Source organism: Mustela lutreola, chromosome 6 (genome assembly GCF_030435805.1).
Source record: "Mustela lutreola isolate mMusLut2 chromosome 6, mMusLut2.pri, whole genome shotgun sequence".
Classification (NCBI taxonomy): Eukaryota; Metazoa; Chordata; class Mammalia; order Carnivora; family Mustelidae; genus Mustela; species Mustela lutreola.
The window spans coordinates 85,153,540-85,161,679 of record NC_081295.1 but is presented as its reverse complement, the minus strand read 5'-3'; the positions used below and the strand labels follow the sequence as shown (position 1 = coordinate 85,161,679).

The 8,140-nt window shown below is 43.1% G+C and overlaps 1 non-coding gene across 1 annotated transcript; it reads right to left on the bottom strand.

Moving 5' to 3' along the window:
• Window positions 1–3,937: 3,937 nt before the first annotated feature.
• Window positions 3,938–4,044, bottom strand: LOC131834896 (U6 spliceosomal RNA). The gene has a single exon (XR_009354990.1). It is a non-coding gene; the product is annotated as a U6 spliceosomal RNA (small nuclear RNA).
• Between the last annotated feature and the right edge of the window lie 4,096 nt (window positions 4,045–8,140).

The window sequence follows — 8,140 nt, the reverse complement described above, 5'->3', positions numbered from 1 at the left end:
GAGATAAGCAGGGAACAAGGCTCTAGCCCCTTTGAGGAAGTTTTGCAGTCTTGGAGACAGTCAAGTAAACAGGTGATTAAATTATGACAGGGTGGAAAGCCCTGCCCCATGGGCTCAGCCAGGTTCACAGCTTTCAGCTTCCTCCTCCCCAGAGAGTGTTGGGAGGTCTCCACGGTGCTGACTTGGATCCACCACTCCTGCCACGAGGCCCCTGCCAGCCATCATCCAGGGAGATGGAGAATCAGTAGCAAGGGAGAGTTCTCCCTTTCTGTCTCAAGGAGAAGGAAACTTTCCCTCTGAATACACAGAGGGTGAGTAAGGGACTGAGTGGGGAAGGGGAAAGGCATGGGTGTTTGTATCAACATGTGTTTGTGCAGCTTGTGCCTTGGGTGGTTGTTGGGTGAGTTTACAGGCAACGTGGTCCTTGGACGTAGACTGATAAGATGGCTGCCATTGTGATAGGTTCCCTAATGGTGCAATTTCAAACACCAACAAAGGTTGTTTTTTCTTCCTTTATAAAAATCTGGGTTCTGGTTCTGTGGAAATGGAGTATACCCTAGCTTGTCTCCCCTATGGCATGAAATGATCAATTCTGAATTCAGGAATCAGGTACCAGAGGATTCTGAAAAATAAATGGTGGCAAGTGGATTAAGAAAGAATTAGAATTTTTATCTCTCTGGTATTGCCTGGACTTAAAGGCAGCCTAAAACTCAGAAGTGCACATTGAGTGTGGGCAGAAAGATCTTCATGAGAAGCTTTCTATTTCTGGACCAAGGAGTGAAAAAGGGGACCCCTATGGGTTATAGAGAGTAAGAGAAATCCCCTGGCTTTAAAAAATTTTTTTCATCCTTTTTTCTGGTCCTGGCTCCCAGGCAATCCTCCAGTAGCAGTGATGATGGCAGCACAGCAATGGAAGGTTTAGTCAGCAGGAGGGGGGCCTAAATCTCTTGTGGGGCGGGGGGCTCTTACCTCTCACCAGAGTAGCTGTGATCCCAAGAGCACAAGACAAATCCCCATTATTATTTTCTTTCTCTTTGTCCTTCTATATTTTGGTCCAAGACAAAGAGACAGCAGTGGAAAGAATATAGCAGAGTGAGGAAACTAAAACATCAATTTCTGTCTGGAGGTCTGGGAAGGGAGGCTGCAGATCTGGAAATTGTCAGGTGGATCATGGAGAAGAGGGAGGTCAAGAGAGTAATCCCATAAAGTTGTGTGTGAATTCCAGGCCTTACCTCCGAGTTATGTATGCCTGGATCAGATCCTAAACAGCTTATCCAGGCTTTAAGAACTGAGCTACAGCACAGATCACCACCAGGTCCCAGACTGACCATTGGGTGGCACACACGTGGGACTGTCCACCAAAGTATTACATACACTTTGAAAACTAAACTGATATTGGGGTCACAGACCCCAGAAGGCAGATCAGAACTTGCAATCTAAACCTGACTTGATTGGTTACCTATTAACAAAAAGACCCAAATACACTTCTTAAGATTAAACAAAACCCCAAATAGCTAGGATAAAAGCCAAAATATCTTGGCACATGAAGAATGAAGAACTCTTAACTCACAAGAGAAAAAGAAAAGCAATATACGCTAACCCCAAGATAACATGGACACTGAATTATCAGACAGAGACTTTGAAACAGCTATTATAACTATGCCTCAAGAAGTTAGGATGAACACTCTCGAAATGAATGGAACATTAAAGAGTCTCAGCAAATACATAGAAAATATAAAGAAGAAGCAAATAGAAACTTTAGAATTGACAAATACAATGGTTGAGTTAGAAATCCTCTGGATGGGATGCCTGGGTGGCTAAGTCATTTAAGTGTCTGCCTTCAGCTTAGGTCCTAATCTCAGGGTCCTGGGATAGAGCCCCACAATGGGTTTCCTACTCAGTGGGAAGCCTGCTTCTTTTTCTCCTGGAGCTCCCTCTGCTTGTGCTCTCTCTCTCAGATAAGTAAATAAAATCTTAAAAAAAAAAGAAAGAAATTCATTGGATAGGCTCAATAATAGAGTGAAGATAATTGAGGAAAAGTAACTGAACTTGGGTGGTGAATAGTTATTCAGTTTAAACAACAGACAGAAAAATATTTATTTATTTATTATAAATCTATCTATATATAAATAATATAAATATAAATATTTATATAAAATCTAAATATATATATATATATTTAGATTTTATTTATTTATTTGACAGACAGAGATCACAAGTAGGTAGAGAGGCAGGCAGAGAGAGAGGGTGAAGCAGGCTTCCTGCAGAGCAGAGAGCCCGATGCGGGGCTTGATCCCAGGACCCTGGGATCATGACCCGAGCTGAAGGCAGAGGCTTTAACCCACTGAGCCACCCAGGCACCCCCAGAAAAATATTTAAAAAGATTTCTGAGAAAAACTGAACAGAAAATCATGTCTATAGGACAATACCAAAAGTTGAACATTAGTGTTAGCAAATTTTTTTTCAAAGGAATTTTTCAAAGGAATTCAAAGGATGTTTTCTTTTCTTTTCTTTTCTTTTTTAAAGATTTTGTTTATTTATTTGACAGACAGAGATTTCAGCTAGGTAGAGAGAGAGGAAGGGAAGCAGGCCCCCCACTGAGCAGAGAGCCCGATGCGGGGGCTCAATCCCAGGACCCTGGGATCATGACCTGAGCTGAAGGCAGAGGCTTTAATCCACTGAGGCACCCAGGCACCCCTCAAAGGATATTTTCTGACCATAGTCAATTAAACTAAAAGCCCATAACTAAAAGATAACTGGAAAGCCTCCAAACACTTGGAAATTGAACAACACACTTTTAAATAATTCATAACAAAGAGGAAATATCAAAGAGAAAATGTTTAGAACAGAATGAAAATGAAAATGAAATATAGCAAAATGTATGGTATGCAGTTAAAGCAGTGCTTAGAGGAAAATTTATAATATTAATTGCTTATGTTAAAAAAGAGGAAAGTTCTCAAATTAACAATCTAAGCTTCTTGCTTAAGAAACTAGAAAAGCGGTGCAAAAGAAACTCAAAGTAGGGAGAAGAAGTAAATAATAAAGAGCAGAGCAGAAATCAGTGAAATTGAAACCAGGAAAACAATATAGAAAAATCAATTGAATTAAAATCTGGTCCTTTGCAAAGATCCATAAAATCAATTTAGATTGACAGAGAACAAAAGAGAAAAGGAAAATCAGTATCAGGAATGAAAGAGGTAATGTCACTATCAACATCCATACATTAAAATAATAAGAATAGGGTGCCTGGGTGGCTCAGTCCTTAAGCAACTGCCTTTGGCTCAGGTCATGATCCCAGGGTCCTGGGATGGAGTCCTATCAGGCTCCCTGCTCAGTGGAGAGGCTGCTTCTCCTTCTCCTACTCCCCCTGCGTGTGTTCCTACTCTCGCTGTCTCTCTGTCAAATAAATGAATAAAATCTTTAAAAAATGAAATAAAATAATAAGATTACTGCAAATATCTCTATGTCCATAAATTTAACAACTTAGGTTCAAAGGTCAGCAAATTATGGCCCATGGACCAAATCTGGTCCACCACCTGTTTTTGTCACTGAAGTTTTTTGGAACATGGCTCTACTGGTTTGAATATTCTCCCTGCCAAATTCATGTCCATCTAGAACCTCAGAATGTGACTTTATTTGGAAATAGGGTTTTTGCAGGGATTATTAGTTAAGATTAGGGCATATTGGATGAGGATGCACCCTAAATAAAAAATGACTGATGTCAGGGCCCCTGGGTGGCTCAGTGGGTTAATCCTCTGCCTTCGGCTCAGGTCATGATCTCAGGGTCCTGGGATCCAGCCCCACACCGAGCCCCACATCGGGCTCCCTTCTCGGCAGGGGGCCTGCTTCCTCCTCTCTGCCTGTGTCTCTGCCTACTTGTGATCTCTGTCTGTCAAATAAATAAATAAAATCTTTTTTTTTTTTTTTTTTTTTTTTTTTAAATATGGAACGCTTCACGAATTTGCGTGTCATCCTTGCGCAGGGGCCATGCTAATCTTCTCTGTATCGTTCCAATTTTAGTATATGTGCTGCCGAAGCGAGCACAATAAATAAAATCTTTAAAAAAAATGACTGATGTCTTCATAAGGAAAGGAAAGGAAGATTAGGACACAGAGATACAGAGAGAGGAGGCCCTGTGGTGACTGGGTAAAGACGGGGGTGGGGGGTGCTTTATGTTGCCACAAGCCAAAAAATGCTTGGGGCCAGAAGAATCCTGAAAGGATTTTGCCCTGGAGCCTTCAGAGGGAGCACAGCCCAGCTCACATTTTGCTTTTGCCCTTCTAGCCTCCGGAACTGTGAAAGAATACATTTTTGTTGTTTTAAATCATCCAATCTCTGCTATTTTGTGACGGCAGCCCTAGGAAACTTACACAACAGACACATCCACTCATTTATGTATTGTCTAGAGCTGCTTTTACACTACACTGACAAAGCACAGTAGTTGTAACAAAGACTCGGTGGCCTCCAAAGCCTACAATGTTTCTATCTTTCCCTTTACAAAATAAGTTTGATGACCCTTGGCATAGATAAAATAGACCAAGCCCTTAAAAGTCACAAACTACCAAAATGCACCCAATAAAAATAAGAAGAATTATTCTATATCTATTAAATAATTTGAATCTGTAATTTAAAAACTTGCAAAAAACAAAATCTGGAAGTTAATGAGTTTTCCTGGGTATTCTGCCCCCCCCCTGCCATCCCCCCACACGGAGCCCTATATATATATCATACGTATATTACATGCCATATATGCTATTGAACTTTTGTGGGTTTTTTTCCTGTTAAAAAGAAAAAAAGAGGGGCGCCTGGGTGGCTTAGTTTGTTGAGTGACAGACTTTTGATTTTAGCAGAGGTCATGATCTCAGGGCCCTGGAATAGAGCCTGCATTGAACAGCACCCCCTTCTGCTTCTGGGCTCTGGGCTCAGTAGGGAGTCTGTCTGAGGATTTTCTCTCTTTCCCTTTCCCTTCCCACGCCCACCCCCCGCCCCCACGGGCCTGCTTTCCCTCCCCCAAATAAATACATAAATCTTTATAAATCATTAAATGAATGAAAGAAAGAAAGAAAAAAGAAAATAAAAGAAAGAAACCTTCTGGCCTGGATGGTTTCACTAGTGAATCCTAACAAACACTGAGAGAAGGAAACAACCCCAGTTCTACACAATCGCTCCCAGAAGACAGAGGAGAAGTCTTGCCAACTCATTTTACAAGGCTAGCATTACCCTAATGTCCAAACTCGATGAAGACAGAATAAAAGAAAACTACAGACCACTATCTCTCATGAACATAGAAACAAAGTCTTGAAGAAGATACTAGAAAATTGAATACAACACTGGATATGAAAAGAATAACACACCATGACCAAGTGGAGTTGATCCCAAGAATGCCAGACTGGCTCAATATTCAAAAATCAATCAATGTAATCCATCATATTAGCCGACCAAAGAAGAAAATCCACATGATTATATCAAACTGAGATAATCGATGTATGCTGTTTTAAGCTGCTGGGTTTTGTGATAATTTGAGACTCAGCAATAGATCATGAATCTTAGCAAGTTCTCTGTTCCTCCTGTATTTCTTCTCCCACTCATCTCACACCCCCCAGGTAACGACTAGGTAATCACTAATCTGAGTGTATGCTTTATTTTTCTTAGGTGTTTCTTTATATTACTACTCTTTTCTCTTTATACTTCTACTTATATGCTTATCCCCCCAAACCATACCTGGTATATTTTACTGTTTAAAATATAAATTCATGTAAAATAGATTTACATGAATGTCTTAAAATTTTATAAGTGATACCACATTGTACTCAGCTACTTACTCTTCTAGACTATTATACTGCCACTCACCCATGTTATATGTGTAGGTCTTGTTCATTCATCCTTACAGTCCTGTATTGTACTGTAGGATTATGCCACAATTTATTTATCCATTCTTGTATTCGTATATTCGTGACACCTATTTGCTTCTTTCTTTCTTTTCTTTTTTTTTTATTTTATTTTATTTGACAGACAGTGATCACAACTAGGCAGAGAGGCAGGCAGAGAGAGGGGAGGAAGCAGGCTCCCTGCTGAGCAAAGAGCCCGATGCGGGGCTCGATCCCAGGACCCTGGGATCATGACCTGAGCCAAAGGCAGAGGCTTTAACCCACTGAGCCACCCAGGTGCCCCTCTTTTAGTTTTTTTTTTTTTATTTTTTATTTTAATTTTTATTTTTTGCTTTTCTAGTGTCGCTGGAAACCTTATACACGTTTCTGTGTGTAAATGTATGGGAATTTCTCTAGGGAGAGGAAAAGCTTGATCTAATCCTGGTTCTGTCTTCTTTTTTCTGCAGTCCGTAATGAAGTGGTTGCTCCCAATCCTAGCTGAGTGGGGCGTGTGTGTTGGGGAGGGATGTGGAGGGGTTGATGAGGACGGGGGAGGAAGAATCATAATGTAACAATGAATGACAGTGACCATGAGTCACTGAGCCTTGTCTGTGTACCTGAACTAAACACTTGTACTTGCCATAGAATGTCTCCTTTGGAAGGGGCTTTTGATGCTTTTGTCAAACTTCCTGGGGATTTTTGTCTCTTTCAAAACTCCTGCCTTGCCCCATAGCTCCTTTCCTACTCATTTTCCCAGTCCAGATCCTGCCACTTTGTCAAGAGCTCCAGAGATGGTGTTAGGGAGCAGAGGGGAGAAAAGGGAGAAGCCTCCCTCCCCAGTCTTTACCGGGGAAGCAAATGGATGGCTTGAAGCCCATAGTAGGGAACCACAACATGGGCCCTTCTGTGCCCCCCACTCTGCACAGCCCAGGACAGGCATCACCCTCCCCTCCAGCTGCCCACACTAAGGAAGACAGGCTGGGGCAGCTTGTAGATGGAGTTGCTTGGCATGCCGGCAAGCACGTGCTGCTAAGGATTGTGCCATCCGATGGCAGGGGGTCCACTGGAGCTGGGGAATACTTCCCAGCCTCTAGAACTTTTCCCTCTCCTAGGAGAGGGAAGTCTGTCTGCATAAAGGACACCATATCTGGGGCACCCTGGCTGAGGCAGGGAGGGGATGAAATGACCTAGAGGTGGCCTTGCAGCCGCCAAAGGCCTATCCCATCCGAGGCCTAGCGGGCCTGCTGCAGGTGCACGCACATCTCCATAGGCGAATTATTGGGCTGCCCCCTGGAAGCCCAGGTCCCCAGGGCTGAGGGAAAGTGCCAACCAAGAGAATTTTCTCCTCCAAGCACAAAAAGGATCAGCCCAATTCCTGGGGAGTGGACTGAAGAGAAAATGCTGAGGAGCCCTCAGTCCGAGAGAGGAAGCATAGTGCCTGCCCACAGGAAGCCATCAGTCTGAGGGAGGAGGCACAAGCCCTGCTCCCAAGAAGTCCCTGGTTTCAGGCAGGTGAGGCAGAGTCGCTACTCTCGGAGAGTCTAAAGGAGGCACAACTATCACTGTTAGTCTAAGGGGAGTTGCCTGTCAGTTTTGCACAGGGAAGGACCAAAGACGCCAGGATCCAAAATATCTCTGATTCTAGACAGAGTCCATGAAGATTATTCTAGCAAGTGAGAAGCCATTGTTTTCTGCTTGTGCTGGCACCAGACTGAAGTGGCAGGAGAACTGGAGGCAGGCAGCCAGCAAGAAGGACTTCCCACCTATGGGAAAGGAAGGCACGAGGACAGGCTGGCTTTGTCCCTGGGCCTTGGGATTGTTGTGGGGTTAAAGGCGATACCATGGGTGAAAACAGCTGGTAGATGGTAAATCATCCCATAAGCACAGTGTACCATTACCACCATTTAACTGTTCCCATGGTGGTAGAAGCCTGGATCCTGGGTGACATGAGAGCCTAGCACCCTCTGGGGTTGCAGAGTCCAAGGTAGGAACATGGACCTTAATATGTAGATACCTCTTAATAACCAAGGCCCATCTTCAGCAAGCTAGTTGGACCTACTGGGCCCCATACCCACAAGATTCCTGCAGTCTTGCCAGGTAGACTGTAGGGCCTGTGGAAGCCATGACAATCTGCCTATTCCGCACCCCACCCCCCATGCCCCAGGAGCTAAGAGCCCAGAACAGTGAGCATTGCTAGTTACTGTTTCTCTTTCTAAAAAAGAACCACAACTCTATTAAAATAACAGCGTGATTTAGTTAATTATTCTCCATAG